At 40.5% G+C, this 21438-nt stretch overlaps 1 protein-coding gene across 1 annotated transcript in view; it reads left to right on the forward strand.

Moving 5' to 3' along the window:
- nhsl1b (NHS-like 1b) overlaps positions 1 to 21438 on the forward strand; it is a gene marked incomplete at both ends in the record, with an annotated part of 104529 nt that overhangs the window by 21878 nt on the left and 61213 nt on the right. The window lies entirely within an intron of this gene.

Here is a 21438-nt window from a genome sequence, read left to right on the forward strand (position 1 = left end):
AAAATAATAGTCAAGACATTGACAAGATGAGAAATAATGATTTTGCCCTTTCGTCAAAGAACCAGCAAAACTGTTTTCAGCTGTGCTAACATAATTGCACAAGGGTTTTCAAGGGTTTTCTCATCATCCAATAGCCTTATAACGCGATCAGCAAACACAATGTACCATTAGAACACTGGAGAGATGGTTGCTGGAAATGGGCCTCTATACACCTATGTACATATTCCATTAAAAACCAGACGTTTGCAGCCAGAATAGTAATACTATTTATCACATTAACAATGTATAGAGTGAATTTCTGATTCATTTAATGTTATATTACTTTGAAAAAAAGTTATTTTCTCTCAAAAATAAGGACATTTCTAAGTGAGCCCAAACTTTTGAACGGTAGTGTACATCACCGTGCCTTACTTTTGTGTTTTAATGTTATTTGTCACGAGTTGAACCTCTGAGAGATGACATGGGCACAATGTGGTCAGTGTGTCCTGCTACTGTGTGTGTGTGTGTGTGTGGTGGTGACATTTACCGATAGTAGCCTGTCACTGTCGTTTCTGTGCTGCTGCCCTCCACTGATATTCTCCAGACACACACACACACACACACACACACACTGGGCTGTCTCTCGACATAGCAGCTCAGTCAGTGTCACAAATGAGACAAATTGGTTACTTGTTTTTTACCCAGAGTCTGAATTTTCCTGTGTTTTTAAATGATCAAATTTTCTTAAACATCTTAATTGTTTCAGTATGTGGTCTCTCTCTCTCTGGTGCCAGACAGCAAAGTCTGTCCTCTGTGTGTGTGTGTGTATTTCCAGTTGTCCTTGTGTGTGTGTGTGTGTGTGTGTGTGTTTGATTGAAGGCCTTGTCGACTTTTCTCATGCTGCTAATGAGTGTGAATTTGGCATCAGATGCTGCGTAGTGTGAGAAAAGGTCTGGTCACACACATAAACACACACATCCTCGGCGCGAAGGCACAGTGTTAAGATGCAGGGCAGCCCATGTGGCAGTGTTTTCACTCCAGCATGTCAGTTCAGACCAAACCCAAATCGACCACAGCAGCAAAGATTCTCAGCAAAGTGTGTCATATTTAAAAAAAAAAAAAAAAAACCAAAAAACATAAACATAACAGTAGTTGGCCTGTTCACAATTTTCAGAGCTCTTGAGGTTTTCATGTTGTTTATTCTCTGACTTTAATTTACAGTAGATCTTGACTCTATATCTCCTCCGGGCTCATCTTAATGTCTCTCTTCAGTCTCTGCTTTCTTTTTATACAAAATAGGTCAAAGTAAAGTGAGATGAGGAATAAAGAGAGAGGAAAGAAGGACATTCTTACTTTGTAGATATGTTTGTGAATACTGTGTGTGTGTGTGTGCGTTTTGAGAACTCAATTCACAGTTGTGGCAACTGCTCTCTCAGTTTGTTGACATGCACACTCAGTCAGGCAGAAAAGGTTATGATGATGTGTCGAGGAAAAGGAGGATAAAGATGCGTTCAAAGGTGAATGGAGCTATAAACAGGGTTTGAAATGATGAAAGTGAGGTTGCATTTAGTGACATGTTGATGCAAAACTGTTAAAATTAAGAAGGCATTATGTCTAGGGCTGCAGCTATCGAATATTTTTGTAATCCAGTGTTCAACCAATTATTTTACAAATAATCAAAGTTATTTTTTTGTACAGTAAGTAAGTTTTTATGTGTTTTGAATGAATAAATGTTAACTTTTGTTTGCCTTTGTTTGATCACATTATCACATTATCTTATACAAACTGTATTGTTTTGATGCCATAATTGGCCTTAACACACTATGCATTGTATACATTTTTGAATCGAGAAGCGTTTGAATCGAGAATCGATTTTGAATCGAATCGTGACCCTAAAAATCGGAATCGAATCGAATCGAATTTTGCTTCTTCAGACAAAAAGAAAACCTGCAAAAAGTCACATGACCAATCATGTGACTGAGCTGTGAGATTTCGCCTGGTCAGTTCAAAAGAAAGTGTTGCGTTATTTTTAGCTACAAACTGTTTTTGTGCACTTTGTGTTTACCTCGCCTTGGTAGTCCAGTTCACCTCTTCTCCTTGTCCACGCTTCAGCCCATTAACCATGAACCAACTCCTATCTCAGACATGCATTTCCCAGCATCCTGTGGGAGATGGCGTTGTCAACCGTATCCTGTTCCATTTCCTGTCCCTGTCGCCATCCCTCCCTGCACACTGGACCCTTGACCAAACGCACAGACCTCAGAGGAAAAAAAACTCCATCGGACAGCTGTCTCGCCTACCGCTGATTGTTCACTTGACCAGAGTCACAGCGTCACCAGTCACAGGATGTGACACGTCTCTCACCGCCGTTTCCTGCAGGCCTGGAAAAGTAGAACAGTAGTGTGATAAACGGGCCTGTGGAAAAGGGAACAGAGATAATGTTTGCGGATGCTTTTGCAAGTTATGATTAAGGCGAACAATGTAAGCAACACTGACTGAGAGTTGTTCACACACATAATTATCTTTTATCAGCGGCTTTAAACATCAGTCAGCGTGGATTTTATTCACAGACGCAAAAAAATGCACTGTGTGAGGTCATGGAGGTTAAAAAGTTGAATCATAATTTTATGTCATTTTACATAATGTTTCTGTTGTGTACTTTAAGATGGTCTGGATAAAAAGGAAAAACACAGTTGTGATAACTTCCCAGAATTGTATGTGAAAACTCAGTGTAGGTTTTCACATCTCAGAAGCTTTTTAAAGCGCATAAATCAAACAACCACATTATAGTTGATCTCGCTGACCAAGCCTGTGTTTGTGAAAAAGTGGCCACATTGATTGATGAGTGTGAGTGGTTGTGAAAGCCCTCAAAGTAATCAAATTAGCTGCGGAGAATCTCTTTGTCTGCCTGAGAACCGAAGATGAGATAATGGAGAGAGTAGACATTTGTTGAGAGAAAACCGGAGAAAGTCAGTGTTGAAAGCTGCATTTGTCATGTGGAGACAGGAGGAACGTCTGGGAGTGTTGAGTGCTGAAAATGCCCCTAAAGCTGTGTTTCTATCGTGGTACAGTATGGTACGGTTTGGAACAGGCTTGCAGGGGTGTGTGTGCGCTTTGCCCAATGGCGGTGTCGGCGAGATCTGTAGTGTGACGTTGTGTCACCATCGGTGTGCCAACAAACAACAACAATGACATTGAACAGACACAACAGACAACAAAGGAGGACATCCAACAGCTCGGTTTGTGGCTGTTTGTCTCAACAAGACATCAAGCTCTTTTGAGAATAGACGGTGGGCGTTAAAGAAACACCAGTCGTGGGGGTGTGATGCTTTTCTGTCGCCAATCAGCTGACTGTCCTAGGTCGAGCTCCACCTCTACCTTACCATTACTATGGCACCCCAACAGAAGGGTACAGAAAAATGGAACAGTTGCAGCTGGGTATTTTGGTACTATTCTTAAAGGAGACCTATTTTGTAAAAATCAACTTTTTAATCATTTGAATACTTTTTTAATACCGACTCACTCATGTTTTTGTGGTCCGCCTGAGTCTAAGTACAGGAGATAAAACAGGCGATGTTGAATTCCGCGCTCATTGACACATTCCTGGAATTGTTGTCTCGTGGCGCTCCGCTTTGTCCCTAAAAAAACGAGAGAGTGCAGGCGAGGGCAATAGTATCCAGAAGAGCGAATGTCCGCAAAGTGTTCTAGTCTTGGCTGCACAGTGCAGCACAGAGTTCTACACAAACTTCCAGCCTCAGAGGATTTAAGTGATTTACGGCAATGTGCCGGCTCGAGTCGGCAAATGATGGCTTTTCCAAATGCTAACTGCTGTTAGCTGCCGGGGCTTCAGTGACACTGAAGTAGTTTCCTGTGTCTCATTTGCATTTTAAAAGACAGGCACTCAAAAGCGAGCGTTTTCTATTTTGACCAAAGCATGTCACAGACATGTTCATTAGGACACCAGGGAACTAGGTTAACTTGAAGAAATAGGGTTTAATATGTCTACGTTAATGGAAATGCATACAAATCCGCTGTATCTGTACCATACCGAACTGAACTGTTCTACTAGGTGGAAACGTAGCATTAACATACCAGGTAATATGTGCACATGAGACCTTTAACTTTCACACAAAGTCAAATTTTAATCTTCGTCAGCACCTGTGTGGAAATAAGAGTCCAGTGAAGGCCACCGTCTCCTTCAGCAAATTAAACCTGGATGTTCTTTAGGCTCGATTTCTCAGCGGCTTAACTGCACAAAGAATCTGTTTCAGACGTGTGTGTGTGTGTATGAGTGTGTGCTGGTCTGTGTGTGTGTGTGTGTGTGTGTGATGACCCACCATTTGAGAAAATGAAAGAGGCCTGAGCACCCGTTTTGGAAGAGAGTTTTGCTGCATCGCCCTGGCAACAGCAGCCTTTTGGCAGATAGCGACCGCCTCACCGTAGCAACCTGAAGGTTTGGGGGGCGGGGTGGAGGAGGGGGTTCACCGGTCTGGGGCCCCCCTTGAATGCACCACTCCCCCCGAACACACACACACACACACACACCCTTCTTTCTTTGTGACAGGTTTTTGATTGACCACTGTGTGTGTGTGCGTGTGTGTGTGGGTTCTGCACGTGTGCAGCGAGGCAGTGTGATGGTGAATGGGGGCGTGTGTGCATGTGTGTGTGTGGGTGTGTGTAGTCTTTAAACTGAGGTGAGGAGTATTATGGTATGTTAAGATTTGTGTTTGGACCAAACTTTGGACCATGCTTGCAGTCGTGTGGTGATTCCATAACATCATGCCTGTCAGAGGGATTAAGATATGGAGTCGGAAGCAAAGGAGGAACTACTACACAGGTTTGCATGTTTGATTCCTTGTGTGTGTGTGTGTGTGTTTTATGGTAGTGACGTTTGTCTAAGCTAATGATTTGTACACACACCCACCCACACACGCATTATTACAACTTCACAGCTCGTATAGATAAACCAGTCCTGGCAGAGTTTAACAGTCATGTCTGCAAAGATTGCAAGAAGACGGTGTGAAACGAGTGGAAGGCGGGCTGAAAGCTAAAAACAGAAAAGACAAACGTGTGAACAGTGTGAACCTGGTAAGAAGATGAGGGAGGGATAAACCAGTGCAGTCTAGGCTCAGGCTGTCGGGCTTGCTTTGTTCAGGTTGTTGGTTTGCTGGGATGGCAGGAGTAAGCAAGAGGATGCATGGAAACTGATGGAGGTAGAGATGGAGCGTCCATTAAAGGTGATGTTCTTTTCTGATACTTGATAGTTTATGGAACTTGTGTTGTAACAGGTGGAATTACTTTCTCCTTTTGGTTTAACCAGTCTGTTTGCAGAGGAATTGTGTGTCAGAGAGTGTCACCTTAAGTGCAGTCCACTTGATGATATTATTCCTGTAATCCACCGTTTAAATAATAATTAAACCTGAATTATTGCATTATTAATTTCAGCTTTGGAAACATGTGACCACAGCACACCTTCCTCTAGTAGGAAAAAGGTAAATACACACAGCATATGTGAAGCTTGGAGTGTTATGTGTGTTGCAGCAAAAACTATTTGAAGGATGGACAAATTCCACTTATTCCAGTTAAGCTTTGTTGTTTTAGTGTGTTTTTAAATTTCAGACACACACTGATTCTGGTCATCAAGGACATCTTGACATTGTGAGAGTGATCCAATACTGTGGAAATTTCCATTTCCATCTGCAGCCATGCTTGAGATGAGTCTTTTTCGTCCCAGCAGGCTATATTTCACATATCACCTGCTTGTTTTGGAGTCATGAATAGTCTCAAGGACTGAATCAAACTGTTGTCCTAGCACTAACACTTCCTGGAAGTCGGGCATTCCTTAGCCCTTTTGGAGAGGAAGAGGTTTTACTGCCGGACACACACACACACACACACACACACACATGCTTGCACTGCATTCACTTCCATTCATCTGAACAACCTACCCAAAGTGTTATCGCTAACTATATCCACAATTCAGATCTTGAAAATGAGGTTCTGCCTCATTAGGACCAGGTTTTTGGTTTCCATGAGGACCACTGGTCCTGACAAGGTCGGTGTTTCTGCCAGAGAAGGTCCTAAAGAAGTAACAGATACAAGTACACGCGCGCACACACTCATAAACACACACACCCCTTATCATCACCTCGCTAACCACTTCTGAAAGGTGCGACTTTGCTTATTAGCAGCAGAATTCTTCATTAGCACATTTCTCTCTCACACTGTTTTTCTGTTATTTGTTGTGAAACCAGAGAAGTTAATTTTATGCATTTCTGACCTCCCTTCTCTTTTAATGCTCTTTTATTATCATCTTCCTTTTCCAGCTGAGCTGTGCTGTGTTGTTGCTCTTATTGCGCTCCCTTATTGAAAGAGGAGGGTGTGCTGGACTTGAGACGATGTTTTATTTATTTGTTTATGTTTTTTAATTATAAATGTAAATTTAATGCACAACTGTGCTGTTATAGATTAGATTGAGGGTGGAATAATAACCAAGAATACTATATAATTTAATTTGATGAGGACAGGAAGCTACATCAAAAGAATATTAATGTTAATTTACCCATTTGACATTGTAGTTATAACGAAAGAGGCTGCAGGAGATTGAATTTAAAATGAAATAGCCTCACTATTATCACAATATAATTTATCTATCAAACAAATAATAGTTTATTTTATAGTTAAAATGTTGCTAAAACTAAACAATCACAGTTTTAAAAGCTGATCTTTTTAAATTAAATTAGCTCAAAATCATTATATATATATGTGTGTGTGTGTGTATGTGTATATATGAAAATGTATATATATGTATATATGTATGTGTATATGTATATATATGTATGTGTGTATACATGTGTGTGTATGTATGTATATATGAGTATTTATATGTGTGTATGTGTATATATATATATATATATATATATACACATACACACATGCGTGTTACTTCTTGAGAAAGTGTCAGTAATAATTACAGATCACAGCGGAGTGTTTGGATCAAATGTCCGATGTACCAGGCACGTTAACGTCTCGCTGTCTCGCTGCCAGTGAGCAAACATCGCCTCTTTCCACAGAAACATCAGCCACACGGGACAGCCAAGTGCTCATCATCATGCAGCCTCTGTATTATTCAGCATCATTGACATATCACTTGGCAAACTTCTCATCTGTCATGATGAGTTGTTTTTTTCAGCTTCTTGTTTAGCTAGTGTGTCTTTTCAACACTTTGCAATTAAAATTCTCCTGAGGGTATTTTTTGCTTAGTGAGATCTGGATGTTCTCTCATAGGGTTTTCACTGTTATTCAACCTGTGATACAAACACCTTAAGTGTTTTCCTCCGTGGTTAAGAGACTTAAAACGTGATGTGAGACACATCGGTAGATGTTTGATGTGCTTTGACGACAGGTTTATTCAAACAGTGTCTTTGTAGGCAAAACATTTTTGATTTCTTTATAGCATTGCTGAATATTGCCACTGAGTCCAATTCACAAGGTCGCAATTCAATTTCATTTTCACTTTGATGTTGATTCTTTTTAGAGATCAATTTGTAGATTCACACACAGAACCAAAGCTGTAAATTATACAACATTTTTGAAAGTGCAACCCGGTGCATCATAAAGAAATTGACCCCTAATTTACATTAAAGCATTTTTTTTTACTTAATACAACCCCACAGTAAAACTCTTTGGTGATCAGTTTGAGTTCAAAATATACAGCCTAGAAGCGCATCAGGGAGTTTTTCAGTACCTACCAAAATGTTGTGCCCTCTTTGTTTGTTTTGCAGGGACAGTGGAGAAAGTTTCCTCTTCAGTGTACAATCATGACATCAAAGTGTCTAAAAAGTGGTATTTCAGCTCAGCTCGTGGTAAAGTCTCGAGTGGCTGCATAAGAATGTCTGAGGATACAGGAATTGGCATATAATAAAATATCAATCCAAGGAAAAATCGATTTTTTTAACCCAGACATGACTTAAAATTAGGGATGTGATTCGATTCAAAATCGTTTTCTCGATTCAAAATTTGATACAATGCATAGTGTGATAAGGCAAATTCTGGCATCAAAACAATACAGTTTGTATAAGATAATGTGATTTTTAAATAAACTGATTCCAATGAGGTAATCACACAAAGGCAAATTTAAGACAAAAGTTAACATTATTCATTCAAAACAAATAAAAACTTACTTACTTACTACTAGCTTCCTCTTCCTCCCAGACGTTACAAAAATAAACTCTACACAAATAACACAAACTGGTGTTTTGTGTGGTTTTCCAAAATAGAAACTTAAATGTTTTTTTTTAATTTAAAAAACCGATTTTTGAAGTTTATGAATCGATTCAGAATTATGGATGATTAGAATCGCGATTCTTATGTGAATTGATTTCCCCCCCCCCCACCACTACTTATAATGTCTTATAATGTGACTCTCGTGGCGGATAAACACTGGTTTTACATTAGTAGCTTTTGCATCTGAAAGCAACTTTTTCCCCATTTATACATATTTTGTCATGTATTTACTGTCAAACTCTGTGAAAAACAAATGAATCTAATCTAATCTACTGTTCTTCTTCTTCTTCTTCTCTCCCCGTGGCTTGGGTTTGCTCCGTGACCTCCCCCGTCCTCTCTTTTGACCCCTGTATGACACTCCCTGTGCAACTCAACAGGTAAGTGCTTTTCACTGAAACACTGTGGTCTCTGTATTAGGAGTAGCACAATGTCTCTGTTTGTGTCCACTATTGATATCATAACCTTGAGTTCTTACATGTACACTACACATATAAGTCCCATGCTGACTTTTTTCCTCTTTTAAACATCTTCACTTTACTGCTTAGTGAAGCATTTATGTTATATTTAGGGTTTATGGCTTGTGCAGGATTCCACATTTTTGTTTCTCTGATAAAATCCAGTGATTTTTGGCCAGATACTGATATTAAATATTAAATATTGCACTGGCTCGTCCTCGTCCCTACACTGTAGGATCTTTCCATAGATTTACAACACAGCATAGCTTTCTCTCCAGATCAGACCAGATGTTGTTGTTACACTTGAAACTTAAGCTCTTCTTGCTTTTAAATCATCTTCATCTCCCCACTCGCTATTCACGGTTCACCGTTACGGTGAAAATGGCCACTAATCCAGGTTGTAAAGCTATTTTTAAAACCGTCCAAAAATGATGGCAAACACACACACTTACACACACACATACAATTTATTGATTTGTTTTATGGCGATATCCCCCTGGAGCTGCAAGATGTGCAGTGAGGCTCGTGGCTAAATTGTGTTTGTGTGTTCTGGAGCAGTTTAACCGTGTGTGTGGTTGTGTTTAAGTGTGTTTTTAAGGTAGCGGGGAATAGCATTAGGGTTGCCCTGTTTTTCCTCTCTGACCAGTTCACACACACAGAGAATGGGAGAGTGTTTTTTGGGTCATCATCACCCACAGAGACTCCCAGTTCTTTCAGTTCAGCCATGAAGTGCTTTCTCACACTCCTATGACCCCATATCACTTCTCTTCACACTGGCTCCTCTTTCTCTCCAGCCAGCAGCCTGTAGCTACAGACGACTTGTCCGACCAATTCAATATTCACTTATATTCAAGATTAAAGGCGCCATATGTAAGGATGTGAACAGTTACTACACTGAAATTCAAAATACAGAAGACTTTTAGGTATCGTTTTCTCCGCCATTGTAGCTCAGACATAACTGGCAACCCGTGGTTGCTCAGCAGCTGAGACTCTACTGACTGCAATTATTGATAGATGGCGGTAGGTGGCACTGAGATATCGCTGAACTTGAGCAATGAGCAGAACTTTGTTAATGTATAATAGAATAACAATTGAGGAAATTGAACTGGAGTTGACGTAAAAGATGTTTTCGACGGATGGATTTGGATGTAATTCAATTTTCAAATTTCAGGAAATGTCCGCAATGGAACCAGGAAAAAGTGATTCAATTTTAGGAGGCGTGATCCGTACAAGCTATCGCTATTTTTATCGCTATTCTGTTAGGGGCTGAGCTGCCTTGGTGGAGGTCTGCGCTCTCCGAGTGCTTTTCTTGTTTCTTCTTCTTCTTTTTATTTAGTTTATATCTGTTGCATATGCGTGTGTAGGCTTGTGTTCTCCGTCGTAGGTCTGTTTCACTTCCTCTGGAAATGAGGTTAAGCCTGTGCATATGTGCTATACCTGTAGTGCTATAGGCTACAAAGTTACTCATCTGTGTCTCTACAGGTTAGGTTTCCTATTCTAAACTCATTACACTGTAGGAGCCTTTGGGCAAGATTCAGAACAAGGTTACCTCCGTTCTCTGTCTCTACTTTCTTTCCTGTTGACTGTAAAGCTGTCAAATCTACAAAACCTGTTTTTACAACAAAAGTCATTGCAAATTTAGAGAATTTGTCTAATCTGAAAACTTGCTTTAAGCATTCTCTATAAGGCGATGTTGTCTATAATAATAATAAAAAATCTCACTTCTAAATCCGGATTTTTATGAAGATACTCACAACAAAGCAGTTTAAACTTGTAGACAAAGTCATTTTTTCATAAAGTGCACCATCACTCAATGAAAAGTACTGACAAAGAGGTTTTTCCTGCTTCGTTTGCCTTGTTTGAACTTTAAACAAAAGAGAAGTCGTCTGCGGTTTTCAAAAAAAAAGAACGAAGCTATTAATCCGTGTCATTATTTGACGCTGAAGTAAAGCCAGTTGTGAGGCAATCGTCTTTCATCTGGAGTGGAAATCTGCATCCAACGCCTTGTGCTCTAATGACGGAGTGAATATTTGTCTAGACGAGTGGGAGGTGGAGAGGTTGCCTCTGGATACACCATGCGAGTGACCGAGGAGAGGTATACGGCACCCACAGATAACTGTATTTACTCTATTGAGCCGCGGCTGAACCTGTCACTTAAATCTGTGCGTCAGTGTTAGACTATGGTCTGATGATTTTATGACTGGACTTTTATTGAAGGCTCTGGAGACCATGTTCTGTGTCGTTTGAAAACATCGCTTGTCTGACTGTTTGCACGAGAGGCTCTTTTCTTTTTGTAAAATCCCCACAATTTCCTGAAGAGTATAAATTCTGCTTTTCCTTATTTCAACAGTTTTATCTGCAGCTTTAAAGGGATTTGGGGTTTGTGTGCTGTCATTTCCATGTGTTGCCAGTTAGACACATTCACTTCTCTCTGGCTCCTCATCCACTCCTCTCTAAATGATGTCTGGCAGTCACCAGTGTGTCACGCGGAGCTCAGACTTAATACTGAAGGCTTTTTCTTGCCCGTCAGTGAAGGCTGAACTGTAATCTTAGGGTGGGGGATTTTTTTTTTTTTCTAAAGATTACACTGGTTTCCATAAGGGCTGTACACATTTTGTGGTTATTTTGACAGGAATAGAGCTGCAACTGACGATTATTTTCGTAATTGATTAATCGTTTGGTCCATAAAATGCTAAAAAACGTTGATCAGTGTTTGTCAAACCTGGAAATGACGATGTTCTCGAATGTCTTGTTTCGTCCACAAGAGCTGAGACAATTAATTACTAAATTAGTCATCAATTATTGTGATAATCGGTTAATCGGTTTTGTTCATTATTAAAACAAGATTTCTGATTGTTTTAGCTTCTTAAATGTGAATATCTTCTTCGTTTCTTTGCTCCACATAACAAAGAAATCATTAAAACTGAATCATTTTGGTTTGTGGACAAAACGAGACGTTCGAGAACATCGTCATTTCCAGGTTTGACAAACACTGATAAACGTTTATTAACACGATTTAACGTTTAATAATTTTTTAATAATGAAAAAAGCTTCAAACCGATTGATCGATTATCAAAATAGTTGACAATTAATTTAATATAATTGTGTCAGCTCTAATGATTCACGACATCAGAGGGAATGGTAATTTTTACACCATTATTCTCATTTTCACTCGGAAAAACACATTTAAAATGATTATTGCGTGATATTTGTGCAGATCTGCGAGAAACAAAGATGTTCTCTTCTGTCTGTAGAATTAGACGTGTATAGATCCAGACAATAATTCATCTAAAATGATATTTTGACACACATTTTTTTGGCTTTAACTAAATTGAATAAATTGTTCAGCCCTAGTCTTCGTGTATGCTATCACAATTAAAGGGCAACCTTTTAAAGCACAGTTCATGGTCATTTGGAAAGTGACACATCTGCCAATCATGTTGTTTCAGGAGTTTGGATGTGGTGTCCATGACGACTAATAATCAGACAAAAAGTGGTGAAATCCAGGCTGGTGCATTTTTTTGAACTGATGAGGAGACTAGATTTTGTCAGTTTAAGGGATTAAATATTTTCAAGTACCAACTATAGCTGCCAGCCCATGTTTTGGTTTGTGTCACAATAGATCAACGCTACCTTGAAAATACTGACGAGCTGTACCACCTAGAGTAGAGGAGGCAGACACGCTTGATTCAATGAATTGATTCCCCACTCTTGCTTGTATACTGGTACAAGGACAGTAGTCGAGCTTGAGATGTGCAGCTGCAACAGAGTTTTTCTTCCCATGCGTCTCAGAAACATAAGCTGATCTGAGCACAGTTAGAGGCCCTGGAGGAGCAGAAGGAACTGGTGGAACTTGAGATTCCAGTCAAATACACAAAAGCTGTCCTGCGTGAGGTTGTATTTCACACATTTTTTTTTTTCATACTGTAAATAAAAACCCTGTATCCTCCTTTGGTTAGCAGCTATATGCACGTGTGCTGTTATGATAGCTGTGAGGTGTGGAGTCTTGAGAGCCACACGGCGACTTCCACGACTCCGGCAGTCCTCGCTCGCACCGGTGCATGCGTGCATATACAAGAAGCAGTGCATCAGAAATCACACGTTGCTGCCCCCGCAGACACATGGACGCCAATACAGAGACACACACACACCTGTGAGGAGAGACACTGCATATTAGGAAGACGGAAACAGCAGCACACACACACACACATAGATGGAAAGTCCCCACTGTGTCCGTCCACCGTGGGTGGGTGTCCACAAAGCAGCAGTGGCCTTTGGCTCCGAGTGCGAGGTGGGCTGAGAGTTTGCGTTCCACTCCCTCAGTCAGCGAGGCTTGTGTTTGAGGGAAAGAGAGACGGCGGCGAGAGATAACGGGATGAGGGGAAAGAAAAGACATGTTGAAAAGTGTGATTTCTGGGTGACGTTACGGGGGACATTTGAGATGAGACCGAGACGGAAAGGAGAAATGACAAAGAGGTGTGGAGGGATGGAGGAAGACAGATGGGGAAGAGGGAAGGAAATGGAGGGAGCGTCCAGATGGAACTGTGCTCTCTTAGTTTTGACAGCTTCGTGGGAGGAATGTTTTTAGGGGATGTCTATTTCGGATTGGTGTGTTTGGATACGTGGGTGGTTTGACAGCCACGTTGCATTAAATGGTTAATCATAGTGCAGCAAATACACACTCCCTGTCTGTTTGCATTATTCAGTGTGGGAGTGTCCCTCTCAGACACTCTATTTAAAGTTGATCTATTGTGTGTGTGTGTGCGTGCGCCCCATTATTACACCATTGGCGTGTGTGTGTGTGTGTGTGTGTGTAATGTGCCGTTACACCCCCAGTGTGTAACGGCTGCATCGCGGCGCTGCCAGCTGCTCTGGGCCCAACAACTGCTGATCGGGACTTTGCTTTTGGGAGCTGCCGTTGGATCAGGAGTGAGGGAAGAGAGCCAGCAGGGGAGGGGGGGGGGGGGCGGTAGAGGCCGCAGATGACAACAACAACAAAAAAAAAGAAAATCTGAGTGTTTGAATCGAATGTGTGTTGGTAAAATAAAGCTGGTCTCAGTCCTGCAATTTAAAAGGAGGTTTGTGGTGGCTCGATGAGCCTGGATAAGAGGGATGAACCCATAGAATCAACAATTTGGCCTGTGTGTGTGTGTTAGACAGCTCACAGCTGTAGAGGGCAAAATGCCAGACCCAGAGTCAGCCCCTATTGTCGCAGTAACGGTCGGCCTGCCGTCTGCTCAATCAGCATAATTTCCCTTTTTGTCTCACTCCTGCTTTCTTTTTCTCTCTCTCAGCCACTCTCTCTCTCTTTCTTTCTGCTTCACATTTTCTCTCTCTTCCTCTCTGCTTCCATGCTCTCTCCATCTCCCCGAGCCTCTCACTTCACTTGTCCTGCTGCACTTTATCACTTTATCCACATTGCTCTCTCCTCTCTAAATCAGCTGGAGAGTTGTGGATAGAAAGTGTGTTTGCGTGCCCACACACACACACATTTATGGTTGAGGGCCACACACACACACACACACACACACACACACACACACACACACACACTCTGTGCTGCCAGGCTGCTGCCTGCTACTGTTATTTCACACATCCCGTGGGCTTTTATTAGAGTTTTCCTCCACGCTCGTGCGCTTGTTAAAACACTTTTATGTACGTAAACACATGGCGCGTAACACTCGCACATCTGTAGGCTGTAAACGTCCTGATTAAAAAAAAAAACACACACACCTTTGTTGTATTTAACCTCTATTCATCCAGGAAAACCCCCCATTGTGATTAGGAGCCCATTTTAAGCAGCATGATAAAAAAAAAAGGACACAAAAGACAGCAGAAAACAAATAACAGAACAATTTGATGACTAGAATCTGCTTCTGTCTTTCATTGAGTTCTTTGTCCACTTCATTCTGCCTTCACTCTCTGTCGCTCACACACACACATGAACAAAGAGGCTTGATCAGAGGGTGGTAGCACCTGTAGTCAACAGATCCCAGTGGGGATTGATAGGCGTGTTGCCAGATTGGACGCCCGGTGGGTTGCCAGATTGGGCTGTCAGTGCGTGACCTGAACTTTGTCTTTGCCTCCGTCTAAGTCTAACTGTCCTGTCCAGTCCTCTCCCCACCCCTCTGTTAGATTGCCTCTCTTGGGAGTTGAGCTTCATTTTTGTTGAAATGAATACAAAACCCCATGCGAACGATGACCCAGGAGGGTTTATTTATGGTGGATTTGTACTGTTTTGTTTTGGTTAAGAAAGGGAATGAGAGTCATTAGTAAAACAATACTCTATTATTATCTCTGCTAAGGATTATATTACTTACACTGGAGTCCATGCTTGCATTAGGCCTTACTGATGGACAGTCCCATGACTTAAAGAAAAAGATTATATGTAATTATTCACCTGTTGCTGTCATTTGTGGATTAAACAATAACAAAAGTGTCATATCATAATCATAGCCAGTCATTATATTACTTTTGTTGTTGTTGTTGTTTTTAAAGGTAATAGGAATTCATTGATTTGCTTGGATGCACGATATTGGCTAAATAGGCTGCTACCTCCTTGACTTCTATGCTGGTGCAACTCTACAACTATTATTATTTTATTAGATGATATTTTGCTCAATGAAGAAAATGTATATTTACGTGTGCTGCGACATGAGTAACCAAAAATAGTAGGTTAATGTCACTGCAGAAGAGACTAAATGACCTCTGCAGTTGGGCAAAGGGGGAAAAAAAGGTACACTACCAGTCAAAAGTTTGTATGTATTTCCTTATTTTCATGATCATTTGCATTGTATATTCTCACTGATGGCATCAAAACTATGAGAGAACACACATGGAGTAAAATACGCCTAAAAACATGCATCACATCCTCATTTCGGTAAACAGCAAGTTCTTTATTTAATGAAAATAAATTAGTACTAATGTAGCCTAGATGCATCATGTATGCAAAACCTAACCAGACCTGATGAAAAGGGCTCTGCAAGACAGTTATTAAACAATGAACTATGTCCTAAACATATGGATGACATACTAAATTACACCACACTTATGTTGTGTTGTGTATAGGAAGACAAACTATGTATAAGACCTGCAGGCAGCAGGTCTTATACATAGTTGTGTTGCCTCAGCACTGACTCTGCTGGGATTATGTGAGTGTCACTGCTGGAGGCCGCTGTTGTGTGTGTGTGTGTATAGACGACACTTTCTTTTTTTGCAGCATATGACACATGGCTGTGAAACAACGTGCAGCAAAAACGAAAACAAGAATATACACGTAAGCACATAAAGTGTCTGTGTTTACTGTAGTGGAACATGTGTGTGTGTGTTTGTGTGTGTGTGTGCATACCTGTACAGTAACTCTCTCAAACAGCTGTTGGCACTACATAATCCAAGGTAAAAAACAACAACAACAAGGAACATGGAACCCGCACACATGCTCGCTCCTCCAGGTGCTGTTTGTCCCTGCGGCATTTTAAAAACGGGTTTAGCCACATTAATTTCAGCCCCGTGTTGCAATGACAAACATGCTGACTCACTTTGAGAAAAAAGGTCGAGGTACCCACCCTGATGAGGTGTTGATTTGCACAGGAATATTCCACATTGTTTGTGACTTTTGTGCTGGAGAAAATCCTTTTCTATCTATATAATCAAGTTGTGTAGAGGCTAAATAAAAAAGAAGGAAGGCTTCCATGTGTGATCCTAAAATTTTGCATTTTCTAGATGCTTCATACTTCTGTGTGAAACGTTCATCGCATATGCAAACCACATCTGGCCTCTCTGCTGTCTGCTGGACGTGCTCCACAACTTAAGCACGGCTGATCAGGAATGTACAAAGTCGACCGCACCCTTACTCCCTTTCGACTACTGGACACAGACCTCCTGGGTGTGTGTGTGTGTGTGTGCACACGTGTGTGTGTGAGTGGCCCGCTCAGATTACCGCAGCTCATTTGTCTTATACGCTTTGGTGCCACTCCTTCCTCAAACTTTTGTTCCTTTAATCCCACCACAGTCTCACCCTATTTCTGTCTTCCTGTTTCCCTTTTTTCCCCCTCTCTCTTTCTCTCTCTCTCATGTTCACTACATATTGGTGACAAAGTTTCTCACATCATAAAAAGCACATATAGACGTACGGAGTCGTATATTTCACGCAGCTTTTACATGCAGGACTCGGCTGTTTCACAGATGTGCGGCTCGTGCTCCTCGTCTTTCGGGCTTGACAATTGTTGAGTGAGCGTGTGCAGGAATTCACAATCTCACTCACAGCCTGACCCTGTAGTCCCAGTTAATCCAGGAGTCAGCTGCTGCTGCTTTTTTTTTTTTTTTTTGAGGGGGGGTCAAGAGTGACGGTGTCAAAGTTCAATACCTGCTTTTCTCTTTTGTCTCTTGCGGATAAACGGCGCTCACATGGCATGCATGACTCGTGGATACACACAGGCATGAGTGGCTTCCTGAGAATAGTTTTGACACACACACACACACACACATTACACACATGCACACAATGCACGCATGCACACACAAAGCTTTCAGCCTGGAATAATAGAGTATGGTCGAATAATGGAGCACGTGGCCAGTGGAATGAGGGGATTTGTCTTCTAACCACAGTGGATTGACAAGAGTTGACTCCGGGGGGTTTTAGACCACCTTTGTTTTGGTCTAAGAACTCAAAAAGACCCTGTGTGTGTGTGTGTGTGTGTGTGTGTGTGTGTGTGTGTGTGTGTGTGTGTGTGTGTGTGTCCTTAAAGTGGTTGTTCCTCCGAGGCTGAAATCAGGCCTTGGATGTTTGAAATAGCTCCGTTATCCCTTACTGAAGATTGATATCTACACACACACACACATACACACACACAGACACACACAGATGCGTATTGTGTATCCACGGTTGTCTGTGTTTACAAACACACATTTTGCAGCTCATTTAATCATTCATTAGGGTCCCAAAGCTCCACTGATAACAAGAGAAAACAAGTCTGTTCCCCTCAGAGGAATGTCAAGTCTGTTGCCGCCCCCTTGTGGTCAGAAAAGGCAATTACAAAATAAACACGCCTGCTCATAGACCGTATCAAACACACTACCTTATATAGCCTATTATATTTCCTCCATCATTTCTACATGTGGGAGATCTGCTTTTGAGTTTAATTTCACCATCATGCCCCAGAGTTATAAACTAATTAGAAGTTTGCTCTTTTAAAATACTTCAAAGAAAAGATTAAAGTTCACGGATTTTAGAAGCATCTCATTAAGTATGGGCCAATAATTAGTTTCAAGGTATCAAAGGCACTGAGATTTTCTGTCATGACATGTGTGTGGCATTCAAAACGATTGCCTCGCCCTCAGGTTTGGTGCGAGCGGTTAATCGTTAGTTAGTCATTTCAAAGACATCATTCTTCAACTGTAGAACAAATATTACCCCTCTTTAACCCTTTAACTGACACACCAAGAAAAAAAGCAAAGGAAAAATTATGTCTATGCATTTTTTATTATTTTATTTTATTTACTTATGATAACAATGATGGAAATCAATATATATTTATTTATTTTTTAAATTAGACCCTACAATATTTCAGATACAGGCCTCTACTAAACGGTTGAGACGTCCGTTCACAATAAACCTTGTTTGCATAATAAATAAGTACAACATTCAGAACACGTCACATTGTTAGTGAGTTCAGCTTGATGCATTTTTCACTGAGATATAGTGACTTAAAGTGTGGTCGACCAAATGGTTGAGAAGTACCTTAAAGGGTTAAAAAAAAAAATATATGTGTGTGTATATATGTGTGTATATATATATATATATGTATGTGTATATATGTGTGTACATATATGTATATTTATGTGTGTGTACATATATGTATATATATGTATATGTACATATATGTATATATATATGTGTGTGTATATGTATATATATATACGTGTATATATATGTGTATGATTTTTACCTATATATGCATATGATAAACATTAATTAGGGATGGGAATCAGTCAAACATCATTATATTGGATTATAGTGATTTTTGACTGATTCCCATCCCTTATTAATGTTTATCATCTTTTGTTTTACATGATTGTTTGATTTGATGATTGATGAAATGAACTTAAAATAAAACATACTAATAGAAACAATATATAGTCTCATTATCAATATAATAATCCATAGAAAAACACAATGGGCTGCTCTTTTGAACGTAACTGACTGATCAACATAATATATATGATCTAAGATCACAGCCAGTTCATTTCTACTACTATAATTGAAAGCTCCAGCAGCACTTTTCAACACCACTAGAGGGCGGTCACTGAGCACCATCATCCTCCTGCCCTTCTCCACTTCCTCAGCTAACTCAACAGAGTGACATTTTATACAGTGTGACTCACTTTGTCCTTGTTTTTATGTCTTCATTGTCATCGTCTTCATTATCCTCCCACTGCAGTTGAATCGTAACACTCAAGAGCGAGTTCTTTATTTACAGACACGTGTTCTGTTTATGTCTCGCTCTCATTGTGCTGAGAAGCAGACGCGTGACACCCGACAATCTTAAAGTCAGTCTCGCCACCCCGCCCGTCCAACGTCGCCACCTAGTCACACCCGTACAGCACTTATTCTATGTTTTTTTAATATCTCTGTTTGTTGGAATAAGAACGAGAGAATGGCTGAGCTGCCAGTGGAGGTGAAGGCTTTAACTCCCAGGTTCAACAAGAGGTCAGGGTTCACAGAATCACAGGTCAATCTGCAGTCAGGAGGTGATGGAGGCAGATTATACTGTCATTAGTAGGTCTAGAATAGAGTGCACTCACTCAGTATGATAGTTTAATTGTGTTATACTGCATACACTATCATTCTTCGTACATGTTTCCCTTATTATGTGCTCTACTCTTGCCCTTTATTCTTCCCTGAAGACAGCCCTGGCCTTCCATAAACCGTGTTTAGTTATTTTGCATGTTGTCGTGTTTGGTCGCCCCCACTTTGGTCCATAATTTTACTACCAAATTCAGACTAGCCCTGTAATTTGCTTTTTTGCAGTTTTGTATAAAAAAGAAAACAAAAGTGCTATTTTCTGCGTGTTTTGGGGTGAAAAAGATCTTAAATCAAACCAAAACCAACTTCTGTTTGTAGTTCGAGGAATTCAGTGTTATTATGTCTTTATACTTTTATTCTTCTCAAGAAGAAAATTGCTTTAAAAAAACCATTTACAATGAAACTAACAGTGCATTGTTGCTATATAAAACAGACCAATCTACCCCCAGGCTTACTGACTATACTCCCAGCTGGAAATACAGTCATTATCTTATTAGCTTACTGGGGAAGTTCTGTTTAATGACGTTGTTTTCACTTAAGGGCTTTAATTACACATTAAGAACCACTGAAAACACATTTTGTGTTATGAATTTAAAGCCATATATGTTTGTGTGTATGTCTAATATGTGTGTGTGTGTGAAAGAGAGGCCATCTATCCTCCATGTGTGGAGATTCCAACACCTCCTGATATAGAACTTACAGTAAACACACACACACATGCATACATACTCTCCTTGACTTACACTACTTCCCTAAAGGTGTCCCTTAATTTAAACGCTGACACTTAATCCAAACCCTAATCTGACACTGTTTTTAGATCAATCTCACTTTACTGTAGACGAAGCGATGTCCACTTTGTCTCTCTAGAAGACAAAGTGGACCAGAAACAGACTTGTACACAAACACTAAATGCGGGTTGGTGCGTGGTAATAAAAGCCTTCCTCTGCGACCGGAGACGAAACCCCTGTGTTTAACTGGCTGTGTGAATGCATTACTGCCCTGAGAGACGCACGCTGTGAAACTGTATTTACTGGGACCTGGAATTTTGGTAGAAACACTCAGCCAAGACTTTTGGTAAAAGACAAAAAAAAAGTGGACTCGTGGATGCACTGAATGATACTCTCTGTGTTTGGACTTTGCGTGGCCACGTGTGCTTTCTTGTGTTTCATCCAGGTAGATTTGTCCATCCGTTATATTTACCTCTGGTGCCGTGTCTGGTCGCTGTGTGTCGATATCAGGTGCCAGCCCTGACTCTGATGTCCGATTACCAGGCAACAAGGGACGCCAGGGTCTTATGTCACCCGTCTACTGTGTGTGTCTCACGCAAGTGCACGTGAGTGTGTACACTACCGTTCAAAAGTTTGGGGTCCCTTAGAAATGTCCTTATTTTTGAAGGAAAAAGCTCTTTTTTTCAATTAATATAACATTAAATGAATCAGAAATACACTTGTTAATGTGATAAATGACTATTCTAGCTGCAAACGTCTGGTTTTTAATGGAATATGTACATAGGTGTATAGAGGCCCATTTCCAGCAACCATCTCTTCAGTGTTCTAATGGTACATTGTGTTTGCTTATCGCATTAGAAGGCGAAAACCCTTGAAAACCCTTGTGCAATGATGTTAGCACAGCTGAAAACAGTTTAGCTGGTTCTTTGACGAAAGCAAATGTCATCACTATATTTTGTATTCATTTTGCAACTCTTTTGATGAATAAAAGTGTGAGTTTTAATGGAAAACACAACAAAATTGTATAGGTGACCCCAAACTTTTGTACGGTAGTGTGTGTGTGTGTAGGTTCCATGTGTTTAGGGGAACTACATTTGTGTAAACAGTCACATTATCGGGACTTGACCTCCAAAAGCAAGTCCAGATAAAGTAACTTATTAGATTTTAAGGTGGAGACATATGTCGT

Source organism: Microchirus variegatus, assembly GCF_963457635.1.
Source record: "Microchirus variegatus genome assembly, chromosome: 12".
NCBI lineage: Eukaryota > Metazoa > Chordata > Actinopteri > Pleuronectiformes > Soleidae > Microchirus > Microchirus variegatus.